The sequence below is a fragment of the Schistocerca piceifrons genome, chromosome 4 (assembly GCF_021461385.2).
Source record: "Schistocerca piceifrons isolate TAMUIC-IGC-003096 chromosome 4, iqSchPice1.1, whole genome shotgun sequence".
Taxonomy (NCBI): Eukaryota; Metazoa; Arthropoda; class Insecta; order Orthoptera; family Acrididae; genus Schistocerca; species Schistocerca piceifrons.
This window is the reverse complement of record NC_060141.1, coordinates 479,239,136-479,254,118: the sequence shown is the minus strand read 5'-3', so window position 1 is coordinate 479,254,118 and position 14,983 is coordinate 479,239,136. Positions and strand designations below refer to the sequence as shown.

The 14,983-nt window shown below is 46.0% G+C and overlaps 2 non-coding genes across 2 annotated transcripts; one reads left to right on the top strand and one right to left on the bottom strand.

The window, feature by feature from the left end:
* Positions 1-14,052: 14,052 nt before the first annotated feature.
* Positions 14,053-14,127, bottom strand: Trnap-cgg. The gene has a single exon. It is a non-coding gene; the product is annotated as a tRNA-Pro (tRNA).
* A 252-nt stretch (positions 14,128-14,379) lies between these two features.
* Positions 14,380-14,454, top strand: Trnas-cga. Its single transcript has one exon. It is a non-coding gene; the product is annotated as a tRNA-Ser (tRNA).
* The last annotated feature ends 529 nt before the right edge of the window (positions 14,455-14,983 follow it).

The window sequence follows — 14,983 nt, the reverse complement described above, 5'->3', positions numbered from 1 at the left end:
TCTACGGATCGGAGCGTGGAATGTCAGATCCCTTAATCGGGCAGGTAGGTTAGAAAATTTAAAAAGGGAAATGGATAGGTTAAAGTTAGATATAGTGGGAATTAGTGAAGTTCGGTGGCAGGAGGAACAAGACTTTTGGTCAGGTTATTACAGGGTTATAAATACAAAATCAAATAGGCGTAATGCACGAGTAGGTTTAATAATGAATAAAAAAATAGGAGTGCGGGTTAGCTACTACAAACAGCATAGTGAACGCATTATTGTGGCCAAGATAGACACAAAGCCCATGCCTACGGCAGTAGTACAAGTTTATATGCCAACTAACTCTGTAGATGATGAAGAAATAGATGAAATGTATGACGAGATAAAAGAAATTATTCAGGTAGTGAAGGGAGACGAAAATTTAGTAGTCATGGGTGACTGGAATTCGTCAGTAGGAAAAGGGAGAGAAGGAAACATAGTAGGTGAATATGGATTGGGGGGAAGGAATGAAAGTGGAAGCCATCTGGTAGAATTTTGCACAGAGCATAACTTAATCATAGCTAACACTTGGTTCAAGAATCATAAAAGAAGGTTGTATACCTGGAAGAATCCTGGAGATACTAAAAGGTATCAGATAGATTATATAATGGTAAGACAGAGATTTAGGAACCAGGTTTTAAATTGTAAGACATTTCCTGGGGCAGATGTGGATTCTGACCGCAATCTATTGGTTATGAACTGCAGATTGAATCTGAAGAAACTGCAAAAAGGTGGGAATTTAAGGAGATGGGACCTGGATAAACTGAAAGAACCAGAGGTTGTAGAGAGTTTCAGGGAGAGCATAAGGGAACAATTGACAGGAAAGGGGAAAAGAAATACAGTAGAAGAAGAATGGGTACCTCTGAGGGATGAAGTAGTGAAGGCAGCAGACGATCAAGTAGGTAAAAAGACGAGGGCCAATAGAAATCCTTGGGTAACGGAAGAAATATTAAATTTAATTGATGAAAGGAGAAAATATAAAAACGCAGTAAATGAAGCAGGCAAAAAGGAATACAAACGTCTCAAAAATGACATCGACAGGAAGTGCAAAATGGCTAAGCAGGGATGGCTAGAGGACAAATGTAAGGATGTAGAGGCTTGTCTCACTAGGGATAAGATAGATACTGCCTACAGGAAAATTAAAGAGACCTTTGGAGAGAAGAGAACCACTTGTATGAATATCAAGAGCTCAGACGGCAACCCAGTACTAAGCAAAGAAGGGAAGGCAGAAAGGTGGAAGAAGTATATAGAGGGTTTATACAAGGGCGATGTACTTGAGGACAATATTATGGAAATGGAAGAGGATGTAGATAAAGACGAAATCGGAGATAAGATACTGCGTGAAGAATTTGACAGAGCACTGAAAGACCTGAGACGAAACAAGGCCCCGGGAGTAGACAACATTCCATTAGAACTACTGATGGCCTCGGGAGAGCCAGTCATGACAAAACTCTACCATCTGGTGAGCACGATGTATGAGACAGGCGAAATACCCTCAGACTTCAAGAAGAATATAATAATTCCAATCCCAAAGAAAGCAGGTGTTGACAGATGTGAAAATTACCGAACTATCAGTTTACAGCTGCAAAATACTAACGCGAATTCTTTACAGACGAATGGAAAAACTGGTAGAAGCCGACCTCAGGGAAGATCAGTTTGGATTCCGTAGAAATGTTGGAACACGTAAGGCAATACTGACCTTACGACTTATCTTAAAAGAAAGATTAAGAAAAGGCAAACCTACATTTCTAGCATTTGTAGACTTAGAGAAAGCTTTTGACAATGTTAACTGGAATACTCTCTCTCAAATTCTGAAGGCGGCAGGGGTAAAATACAGGGAGCGAAAGGCTATTTACAATTTGTACAGAAACCAGATGGCAGTTATAAGAGTCGAGGGGCATGAAAGGGAAGCAGTGGTTGGGAAAGGAGTGAGACAGGGTTGTAGCCTCTCCCCGGTGTTATTCAATCTGTATATTGAGCAAGCAGTAAAAGAAACAAAAGAAAAATTCGGAGTAGGTATTAAAATTCATGGACAAGAAGTAAAAACTATGAGGTTCGCCGATGACATTGTAATTCTGTCAGAGACAGCAAAGGACTTGGAAGAGCAGTTGAACGGAATGGACAGTGTCTTGAAAGGAGGATATAAGATGAACATCAACAAAAGCAAAACGAGGATAATGGAATGTAGTCAAATTAAGTCGGGTGATGCTGAGGGAATTAGATTAGGAAATGAGACACTTAAAGTAGTAAAGGAGTTTTGCTATTTAGGGAGTAAAACAACTGATGATGGTCGAAGTAGAGAGGATATAAAATGTAGACTGGCAATGGCAAGGAAAGCGTTTCTGAAGAAGAGAAATTTGTTAACATCGAGTATGGATTTAAGTGTCAGGAAGTCGTTTCTGAAAGTATTTGTATGGAGTGTAGCCATGTATGGAAGTGAAACATGGACGATAAATAGTTTGGACAAGAAGAAAATAGAAGCTTTCGAAATGTGGTGTTACACAACAATGCTGAAGATTAGATGGGTAGATCACATAACTAATAAGGAGGTATTGAATAGAATTGGGAAGAAGAGAAGTTTGTGGCACAACTTGACTAGAAGAAGGGATCGGTTGGTAGGACATGTTCTGAGGCATCAAGGGATCACCAATTTAGTATTGGAGGGCAGCGTGGAGGGTAAAAATCGTAGAGGGAGACCAAGAGATGAATACACTAAGCAGATTCAGAAGGATGTAGGTTGCAGTAGGTACTGGGAGATGAAGAAGCTTGCACAGGATAGAGTAGCATGGAGAGCTGCATCAAACCAGTCTCAGGACTGAAGACCACAACAACAGCTGAAAGAAGTAAACAAGGATACACTACCCTCTCAAAGTTTGAAAGCAACATGCTGTGTATTACAAATGAACAAGATGGTAACGATATATGTGAGTTATTGGTTAGAAAACAGAAAATTATGCTCGAATGATGGATGATAATGACACAGTATTGTACAGATCACTATTGTACACGCACACACATTTGGGCATATATTGATAGTGCTCATTTTTATATAAACTGACTTTACCTGAGCAAACATTTCTACTAAGCACGCTAGGTGGCGCCAGTGCGTGCACGACTGCGCAGAGGTACGTTGTTTGCAGTTTTGTTCAGTTGTAATTACGTTTGTATGAAGGTAGGACTCTCTGCAAAAAAAAAAGGTAGCGCACACAGCGAAAAGATTTGAAAATTACACCAGAGTGCCTGATTCGTAATGATTCACAGGTAAAGATAATCATTTCGCGCCGAGAGGGCAATATTTTGCCACAGATATCAAAGCAATTGAAGATTTCATTCAGCAGATTTGTCAAGAACATACACCGACATCGAGATACAAGCCCCTATGATGATCGTCGTCGTCCAGCAGCACCCAGGAAAGCATCGGAACGCCAGGAAAAGTATTTGGTAGTGACCAGTAAATATAACAGATTCAAAACTGTCCGTGAAATGCCGGCCAGTGTAGCCGAGCGGTTCTAGGCGCTTCAGTCTGGAACCGCGCGACCGCTACGGTCGCAGGTTCGAATCCTGCCTCGGGCATGGATGTGTGTGATGTTGTTAGGTTAGTTGGGTTTAAGTAGTTCTAAGTTCTAGGGGACTGATGACCTCAGAAGTTAAGTCCCATAGTGCTCAGAGCCATTTGAACCATTTGTCCGTGAAATGACTGCTGATCTAAACACAACTAGGGATACACCAGTGAGTGAGTCAACAGTGAGACGGCGCCTGGCAGAAAACAACCTCTAGGGTGATGTAGAAGCAAGGAGACCTTTGTTGCGCCCTGTTAACGAGAAGAGATGGCTTCATTGGGTTAGGACGCACCAGCATTGGACAGCGGGGGTTCAAAATATTTGGAAGTAAACGTCGTCAGTTCGTACGCCGGTTAACTAAAAAAAGCTTGAATCCTCAGTGCGTAATTCCAGCTGTGTAGCACGGAAGGGCTTCCATGATGGTAGTGGGTATTTTGGAGGGAATAAAGTTGGATTTTGGTGAAATTACATAGAAAAATGAACCAAAAGGATTATTAGGCAATTCTCCAGAAACATTTCATGACATGTGGTTTGCGTCTGATTGGGAAATATTTTGTTTTGCAGCAAGGCAGCGACCTGAAACATACATCCCATTTGTCTCAGAACTATGAGAAGTCTCTAGAGATTCAGAAAAGTTTCAAAAACATGGAATGTAATCCCCAGTCCCCAGATTGTGACGCCATCGAACTACTATGGAATGAGCTGGAAAGGAGGATCCAGTAACGATGATAGTGAGTGAGACACACTTGTGGGAGGTCCTGCAGCAAGAGTGGAGACTAATTCGAACTGAGACTCCGACAAAATTAATCCTTTGTATGACGAGAGTATGTAAGGCAGCGATTAAAGCAAAAAGTGGCTATTTTGAGGAATCTAAAATTTAATAGTTGCGTTTAATTACGTATTGTTTGACACGAATGAACATTAAAAAAATATAATGCAATTTTATAATGTATTTGCTTTCCTTTGTCCATAATCAGTTGGTTTTTCAAACTTGCGGAGGGTAGTGTATCAACGAGAGAAAAACTGGCCACGAAACTAGCTCATATAACATCCCACCGTAGCAAATTAAAAATTCTTGTACAATAACCCCGCAATGGATTCTGCACGTTATGATGACATATTTTTTTACTAATAGCCCGCGCCCCAACATTTTGTCAAATGTTGTTACGCTAAACATCATGTATGACATTAGAGACCTCAGATTTATTGCCCAACCGTTTTCGTTGTCCAGCATAAGACTGTGAAGGAGAGAAAGAGGGGAAGGTAACAAGAACAACGGAATCGAGAACAGCGAGCACAAGCGCCGTTCAATAGTTGTGGGGCAGGATACAGATCCTTCTGAAGCAACCATTTACATTGCACGAAAGCTATAGCTGGATGGTTGCACCGGGATTTGAAACCTACTCCAACAGTGATTTAATCACTGAGCCTTTGCTTTCGAGTCGAGCACTGTGACCCACTTCAACAGCTAAGATGTAACCGCAGCATTCCTCCATTTCCCAGCCGTTCGCGTAGTGCTGTTCCGCAGCTGGCTGCACGTAGCGTGTGATGAGAGGTGAGCAGCAAGGCAGAGGGGACGTAAAGGCGCAGCTGCGGACCAGAGATACGAGGTTATTCACTTAATAAGGCGGCGCGGTCACTCCGGCTCTGGCGTGCTGGCTTAAGGGCTTTGACGGATACCAACTCTCCGAACGTAATAGAGGCCACAGCTCGACAGCATGGCCTTGTTTTAATGTCCTGCAAAAACAGAGAAAAAACTCATATATTTGAAATGATCGGTGCAGCACTCAGATCTTAAAGGAACGCTATCGCAAAGGTGCACTACTGGTCATTAAAACTGCTACACCAAGAAGAAATGGAGATTATAAACGGGTATTCATTGGACAAATATATTATACTAGAACTGTGATTACATTTTCACGCAATTTGGGTGCATAGACCCTGAGCAATCAGTACCCAGAACAACCACCTCTGGCCGTAATAACGGCCTTGATAAGCCTGGGCATTGAGACAAACAGAGCTTGAATGGCGTGTACAGGTACAGCTGCCCAAACAGCTACTACGCGATACCACAGTTCATAAAGAGTAGTGACTGGCGTATTGTGACGAGACAGTTGCGCAGCCACCATTGACCAGAAGTTTTCAATTGGTGAGAGATCTGGAGAACATGCTGGCCAGGGCAGCAGTCGAACATTTTCTATATCCAGAAAGGCCCGTACAGGACCTGAAACTTGCGGTCGTGCATTATCCTGCTGAAATGTAGGGTTTCGCAGGGATCGAATGAAGGGCGGAACCACGAGCCGTAACACATCCGAAATGTAACGTCCACTGTTCAAAAGTGCCGTCAATGCGAACAAGAGGTGAACGAGACGTGTAACCAATGGCACCCCATACCATCACGCCGGGTGATACGCCAGTATGGCGATGACGAATACACGCTTCCAATGTGCGTTCACCGCGATGTCGGCAAACGCGGATGCGACCATCATGATGCTGTAAACAGAACCTGGATTCATCCGAAAAAATGACGTTTTGCCATTCTTGCACCCAGGTTCGTCGTTGAGTACACCATCGCAGGCGCTCCTGTCTGATGCAGCGTCAAGGGTAACCGCAGCCATGGTCTCCGAGCTGATAGCCCATGCTGCTGCAAACGTCGTGGAACTGTTCGTGCAGATGGTTGTTGTCTTGCAAACGTCCCCATCTGCTGACTCAGCGATCGAGACGTGGCTGCACGATCCGTTACAGCCATGTGGATAAGATGCCTGTCATCTCGACTGCTAGTGATACGAGGCCGTCGGGATCCAGCACGGCGTTTCGTATTACCCTCCTGAATCCACCGATTCCATATTCTGCTAACAGTCATTGGATCTCGACCACGAGGCATCACAACAACGTTTCACCAGGCAACGCCGGTCAACTGCTGTTTGTGTATGAGAAATCGGTTTGAAACTTTCCTCATGTCAGCACGTTGTAGGTGTCGCCACCGGCGCCAACCTTGTGTGAATGCTCTGAAAAGTTAATTATTTGCATATGACAGCATCTCTTTCTGTCGGGTAAATTTCGCGTCTGTAACACGTCGTCTTCGTGCTGTAGCAATTTTAATGGCCAGTAGTGTAATTTTACTTACAGATCCGACATAAAATTCCAAGAAGTAATTCTAAATCATTAAATGGATCGGAGCCAGGTGTCCATACACTCAGTTAAATGATGGAATCGAAATGGAGAATACGGAAATGCTACATTCCTTTTTCCATAATTAATTCAGTGAGGAAGACCGTGTTGAGGTTCCTACTTTACACTGTCACCATGGGGAAATAAAACAACCAAAATTACTTAACAGTGGGAACGTCACTGGGTATGAAGCGATAGAAATACGATCTTATACATGAGTTATGCAGCTGCCCCTACCGATGTCGTTTTATGCAACCCGCAATACTGTATCTGGCCTTTGAAACTACACACAATATTTTAAAATTCTCTTGCTCGCTACGCATAAGCTGTTAATCCCACGCAAAAAATGAAGAGGGCCTTTTTGTAGGAACTTAATGCAGTTAAATTACGTATTGTGGTAAATTATCGCTGGTGGTCACTGTTTCTGAGTTATTCGAGAAAAATGTGACCTTCAAACGCTGTTCTACACCCTCACCAGTCAGGATCACTAGTACGTATTTTGTCCTGGCAGTCCTTCCTACCACTGTACAAAAATTTCCGGTTACACGAAAAAATTACCGATACTCGATCTTTATTGGACTGATCGAGCTATTACGCCACAGTATAGTCGGCTACTTCGTTAACACTGTTAATTTAAACTTGCCCGTGAGGGTAAGGAAAGAAAACAACTTTTGTAAAGGTTACGGTAGACCTTATTACGTTGACATTCGATCGAAACTTAACCCTTACAAGCACAGCAGTTTCGTAGTCGGAAGGCCTGACGAATACAACGACGTAATTGTTTACTGTATGCTGTTAAAATCCACAAAACTGTTAGATGAAATTTACACAAACGTCAGTTTTACAGTTTGTAAGTGCTCGAGTAAGGTGGTGGCGTAATAATGCCAGTCAATACAGACCAATATAAGTCGAATGCGAGAAATAATTCGTGCAGTCGCAAACTTTTGTAGAGTGGTAGGAGGAAGAGCCCCTGGCCGTTGGGGACTGATTGTGGGAGTGGGGGACGTTTGAAAGTCACTTTAGTGCGTTTTTCTTGAATAACTCGAAAGCTACGGCGTCTATCTAAAACGCAACCCAGTAAAAAAATTAACTAAACTAAATTTCCTACGAAAAGATCAAGCTTATTTCTTCTGTAGGAATAATAGTTTGCGCGTAGCGGGCAAGAGAACCTGAAGCGCTGGCACTTGGTTTTCGAAGGCCAGTTATAATATTGCGGGATCTATAAAACGACATCCTTGACGGCAGCCGAATCGCACTGTATAGTGAGTGCGGAAGAACTTGGCCTCTTCTAGCGGTAGTATACCGTAGATCGCTGGAGGGAAGAAGCGTTCCAAGTGACTGGATAAATGAGCATCTGACTAAAGTTTTCAATATGGTTCATTGAACGGACGCACACAACACTAGGTCTATTTCGCAGATGGCAGTGTGTTGTAGAATCTTCGACTACATTTTATGCTCGCGTATTATAACCTTTCTAGAGACGGAAAATCTCCTCTGCGCGAATCAACAGCGATTCCCCACACAATGATCGAATGAAAACCAGCTCACTCGGTTCGTCCACGACACCCGGAAGGCAGAAGACATCAGCGCTCACACTGATGCCCCGGTCCTTGACTTTGGGAAGACCGTTCGACGCAATTCCGCACTGTCATATAGTGAACAAAATACGAGCGCACGGAAAATCAGATGAACTTTGTGATTGGACTGAAAAGTTTTTAAAAAATAAAACACAACATGTCACTCTTAATAGCGAGAAGTATTCAGATGTAAAGCTGACTTCGGACAACCCCAGCGGAGTGTTATGAGATCATTACTGTTCGCTGCATACACTGAGGTGACAAAAGCCATGGGATACCTCCTGATATCGTGTAGGACTTCCTTTTGCCCCGCGAAGTGCAGCAACTAGACGTGGCATAGACTCAACAAGTCGTTGCAAGTCCCCTGCAGAATATTGAACCATGCTGCCTCTATAACAGTCAGTAATTGCGAAAGTGTTGCCGGTGCAGGATTTTGTGCACGAAATGCCTCTCGATTATCTCCCATAAATGTTCGGTAGGATTCATTTCAGGCGATCTAGGTTGCAGTATTATTTGCTCGAACTGTTGAGCATGTTCTTCAAACCAACAACTGTGGTCTGTTAAAATGGCCCATAGTCATCCATAAAAATTCCGTCGTTGTTTGGGATACGAAGTTCATGAATGGCTTCCAATGAAATGTCCGAACACAATGATTTACAGTCAGTGATCGGTTCAGCTGGGCTAGAGAACCACAGTCCATGTCGTTACGGAGCCACCAACAGCTTGCACAGTGCCTTGTTGACAACTTGGGTCCATGGCTACGTGGGATATGACCACACTAGAACCCTATCATCAGCTCTCACCAATGAAATCGCGACTCTTGTGACCAGGACACGATTTTCCAGTCGTCCAGGATGCAACCGATACGGATACGATCCCAAGAGAGACGATGGAGACGATGTAGTGCTGTTAGCAAAGGCACTCGCTTCTGTTGTCTGTTCCTTTCGTTTCCTCCTCCTGCTTCCGGTTGCGTCACTTTTTTATGAGGCACTGTCAACCATTGCCCATAAGATCGGATGCTTCATGAGGCTGTTCGTTGATGATGCTGTGGTGCACGCTGTGCTCCTTATGAGTGCACCAGCGTTCTGATCATTCGGCAGAGGTGCTGATCCAACTTTACAGAGCAGAGAAGCCTCCGAACCCCACCTTCTATGAAGAACTGTGGACATCCAATCATTTAGCCCCTAGTTGTAGTTTCGCTGTCTTTCTACCTCTTTCCGTAGATGCTTACGACAGTAGACGTGAACATTCGACCATCTTCGCCGCTTTCGAGATACTCGTTCACACGTTCTGCATAATAATAATCTGTCCTTTCTCAAAGTCACTTATCTCGATGAACTTACCCATTTGCAGCCCATATCTTCGCTAAGGTGATCCCCCGTCCACGTCTCCTCGGCGAACATGCACGCAGCCGCAACTGCACCAGGCGGTATCCAACGTCACGGTGGGCAGTGGTCATAATGTTTTGGTTAATCAGTGTATTTCAGTAATAACGGAGGCTACTGGCCAGACACAAAGCTACACACGCTACTTCCTCACGAAGTATGTTGGCCTGTGTCGCGACGCGCCACCAGTCAAAACCCGCGTGCATCTGGCCCCACATATCTCACATCTCACAGTTTGATTGTGATGGTGGGGTTTCGCCTTTCATCTATAGTATCCGTATGTATAGTCTATCTTGCAGAACCAACTAACTTATTATCCGTTAACAGCACAGTCACCCGCTAATTTGGTTACAAAGTTTACACTATTTGATCAAAGTATCTGAAACATTTTTGTGGAGATTATTTGATGCGGGACGTCTCTATCGTTCGCCTTAATGGCAGTTTGAACTGAGCTGAGGACACTACTAGTCAGGTGTTTGAATGTCTGTGCAGGAATGGCAGCCCATTCTTCCTCAAGAATCTAAACTAAAGACGGCAGTGATGTTGAATGCTGAGGCGTGGAGCGAAGTCGAAGTTCCACCGCATCCCAAAAGTGTTTCCCTGCGTCCACGTCATGACTCTGCGCAGAATAGTCCATTTCAGGAATGTTTTTGTCCACAAACCATTGCCTCACTGATAGTTTACACTATTTGATCAAAGTATCTGAAACATTTTTGTGGAAATTATTTGATGCGGGACATCTCCATCGTTCGCCTTAATGGCAGTTTTAACTGAGCTGAGGACACTGCTAGTGAGGTGTTTGAATGTCTGTGCAGGAATGGCAGCCCATTCTTCCTCAAGAATCTAAACTAAAGACGGCAGTGATGTTGAATGCTGAGGCGTGGAGCGAAGTCGAAGTTCCACCGCATCCCAAAAGTGTTTCACTGCGTCCACGTCATGACTCTGCGCGGAATAGTCCATTTCAGGAATGTTTTTGTCCACAAACCATTGCCTCACTGATAGTTTACACTATTTGATCAAAGTATCTGAAACATTTTTGTGGAGATTATTTGATGCGGGACGTCTCTATCGTTCGCCTTAATGGCAGTTTGAACTGAGCTGAGGACACTACTAGTCAGGTGTTTGAATGTCTGTGCAGGAGTGGCAGCCCATTCTTCCTCAAGAATCTAAACTAAAGAAGGCAGTGATATTGAATGCTGAGGCGTGGAGCGAAGTCGAAGTTCCACCGCATCCCAAAAGTGTTTCACTGCGTCCACGTCATGACTCTGCGCGGAATAGTCCATTTCAGGAATGTTTTTGTCCACAAACCATTGCCTCACTGATGCTACATCAAGACAGCTGTTAAAAACCATCTGCAAACCGTTGTTCTACTGCACACAGTACGCAATGCAGTAAAATGTGTTCATGTACTTCTGCATTTAATGTTCTCTCAAGCACAGTGAGGAGGGCACGCCGTAACCACCAAACACACCCCTGTGCTGTAACACCACCTCCTCCGTTCTTCACAGTTGACAGTACACACGGGGTGGCAGGTAATGTTCTCCAGGCATTTGTCAAATCACAACCCTTCCATCAGACTGGCACGTGATGTAGCGTCAGTCATCGCTCCAAATCACTCGTTCCCAATCATCCACTGTCCAGTGCCATAGTTCCTTGTATCACCTCATATGTCTCTTACCTATGCCTACAGAAAAGTGTGGCTTAAGAGGAGGCGCTAGATCATTGTACCACATCTCTGTAACACCCAGCGTACTGTTACGGCCGTTTGCTACTTGTTACGGCTTCTGCAGTACTTGTCAGCAGCAGACACAGTGGCTGCGCCAAAAACTGAGTCAGCGTGGAGTTTTATAATTATTTATTGAACTTTCTTTACAATTTCTCCCTCGTCGTCGCTGTCCAGACCTGCGGATCCCTCCGCCTGGCTGCTGCTGTGTAGATTCTCCAACAATGCGCACAATGTGCGCCGCCGATCGCACTCGGAGCCTCAGGCCACCAGTGTCTTGCTGAAGTCAGGATGCCCTGTGGTTGAGATGAACTCGTCGCCGCTCGGCAGCCGCGTCGCCGTGAGGTCAGCTTCCGACGCCTGCTGCACCGGCGGCTGGGAAGCCGTCAGCCGCGATTTCCGCGAGGTCCCGTCATGGACGGACCACGCGGCGTGGCCAGGTTGCCGTGAAGTCCGGGCGTCACTCCCCGGCGGCGCCTGTGACCAACACCGCGCTGCGGCCGGTCCTGCTGGAAGTTCTCGCTGTAGTTAGCCAGCCATGGTGCCGACCGAACTCGGGCCGACCCGCAAGAGCTGAAGTCGACATCTGGCGGCGAACGGATGACTCCTGCGAACTGGAACAGACTTCCGGAATCGTCACCTACGAAGATTGAACATTTGGACACGGACCGCGTCCGTCCTCAGATCCGAACTGCTTCCTAATGGCTTCTGCCCGTTGCTGCCTGCGCTCCACTATTTATATCCGGCAGGAGGACGTTATTTACCCTCGCTGGCAGCTTCTTGTAATTACTCCCGCAGTATATTGCAGCTTAACTTAGCGTGCTCGCCCCACTTCCCTCACTCAGCACTCTCCAGGCTTCGCTTGGCGCTCAGTCTGTGTGCGTCCTTGCGTCAGCCGGTTGGTAGTCTGCTACTGGTACGTGCTTATTTCGCAGCGCCTCAGTCGCCGGCGTGCCTCTGTTTTGCCATTCTCCACTGCGTGAAGCAACGCTTACTACATGTGGCCGCAACAGTACAGTCAGTGTGATAGCTGGACTGCTGGTGCGATTTTTTACAGCCATCGTTCGCAGTGCTCGACAGTCCTTGTGCCTCAGTGCAAGAGGTGTGCGTGGTCTTGGTTTAGCTGTGGCTGCTGCTTCGCGTCTCCAGTTCACAGTCACATCACAAACAGTCGAATTGGGTAGCTTTAGAAGGTCTGAAATGTCCCTGACGGAGATCTTACTCAGCTCACGCTCAATGACTGGTCTACGTTCGAAGTTAGTGAACTCTCATGAGCCACCCATTCTGATGTTACTGCATCTTTGTTGGCAGCAAAATACTCCCTAACTCCTTTTATGGTCACCTGCGAATTACATAGGAGTGGCTGGAAACTTATGATCAGATGGAGAAAGGTGACGTTCCTCGTTCTGGCAGTAGATGGGCGAATCAGGCCAGACAGACTGCCATATAATGCTCTTCCAATGACGTCATTGGATGTGGTTTGAAGTGCCATGTATCTGTAAATGCAGCTTCACGTAGAATGACTAAGGGACTTGAGCTGTTCAGTATAAATGTCCAATCAAAAACAGCTTCATCTGATTGCATTTCAAATTTTGTTTTACGTATGCTACCAGATTCAGCGTTTCACTATGCCATCTTCAGGCCCCCTGATCAACATGTAGAAAGAATTGAACTTGGTATGCAATCGAAATAAGGGCCAGTATTGAGGACTTCTTATTTTAACAACGCGATCCCTTCGTTCATCAACTGCAGACTGCAGCTGAGTCTGTCAACTGATAAACAAAGAAACTGTGTTGTTCAGACAGAAGTCTACGTTACCAGTTACTGAATGGTGGCCCCTATCTCGATTGCACAACAGCTCAGGGGGCCTGAAGATTGCTTAGTGATACGCCATAACTGGCAGTACAAGTAAAATAAAATTTGAAATACAGACAGCTGAAGGTGTTTCTGACTTGGCATTTTATACTGAAGGGTCATGTTGCCATCACTTCACTTTCCTGGTCGTCGTCTGGTTTTTTCTACCTTGGAGCCGCTAGTACTCGGCCAGGTAGCTCAGTTGACCTGACGAGGCTTAGTGCACCCCGTTGCAGTCTTCCCGTCAGCGAAAAATCACTGACAGTGCCGGGAATCGAACCACTGTCCCCGACATGGCAGTCAGTGGTGTTGAGAACACAGTTAGGGACGCGGATTTCGATCAGCTATTGTGTATCTATTGTATCAACTTCCGCTTTAACTGATAATTTCTCCTTTTTCTGCTATTAAAATTGAGCCAAGGAAGTGTTCTAGCTCTCGCGACAGAATCGGCAGCTAAACCAGACACCTCACTTCCGCAGAGTGCCCTAGTAGTCTGCAACATGTCGATGAAGAGCCACGTTGAAACTTTCCTCCAGGTCCGTCACCTAGGAACTTCTGTGGCGTCTGATGAAGTCCTTTCGCGGCCTTGAACAGACTCCACGAACTGTCAGCTCCACGTGGTGCGCGAGACAAGGCAAGCGACCTATTGTTCTGTAGACATGCCCCCAAACATTTGTTACCGGATCTTGAGTACATCTTTCTAATGCTGCTGCCTGCTGATAATTTCAGATGTTTGAAACTTCCTGGCAGATTAAAACTGTATGCCGGCCCGAGACTCGAACTCGGGACCTTTGCCTTCCGCGGGCAAGTGCTCTACCAACTGAGCTACCCGAGCACGACTCACGCCCCGTCCTCACAGCTTTACTTCTGCCAGTACCTCGTCTCCTACCTTCGGTCCGGTGCACAGTTTTAATCCGCCACCGCACACTCCGCTGCAGAGTGAAAATCTCATTCTGGAAACACTCTCCCAGGCTGTGGCTTTCAGGAGTGCTAGTTCTGCAAGGTACGCAGGAGAGCTTCTGTAAAGTTTGCAAGGTAGGAGGCGAGATACTGGCAGAAGTAAAACTGTGAGGACGGGGCGTGAGTCGTGCTTGGGTAGCTCAGTTGGTAGAGCACTTGCCCGCGAAAGGCAAAGGTCCCGAGTTCGAGTCTCGGTCCGGCAGGAAGTTTCATATCAGCGCACACTCCGCTGCACAGTGAAAATCTCATTCTGGAATTTCAGATGTTTGTTTGCCAAAGGGTACCAGGAAACGCAAGCCATTCTGTCGGGAAACACTCGCATTTGAAGACCACCCACTCGAGCCCGGCCACCACCCTTAGCCAGATTGGTGGAATCCAGTCCCTGACGTAGCGTAGCCCCAAGGACACTGGCGAACAGAATGTGTCATCCACAACAGCGGTCAAGTCTTGCCGACGTTCGCGGCCCGTAGTCGGTCAGTTACAACTGGAGATCCTACGTAGAGTTAACTTCTCCATACTCGGTCGCACATCGGGCGTCACTCGGAGTCGGTGCTAAAGAACGATTGGCTGAAGAAACGGCACCTGTTGTCGGGAGCGACGTCTGTAACGGGGGGGTGGAGGGTGGGAAACGAGGTCGCCCGGTACCGGGCGGCGGCGCCCTCGTTATCAAACACGGGCCCTGGCGCTGGCTGCTGCTGCGGCGGCTCTGCTCTGCTCGTTACGTCCACAGCG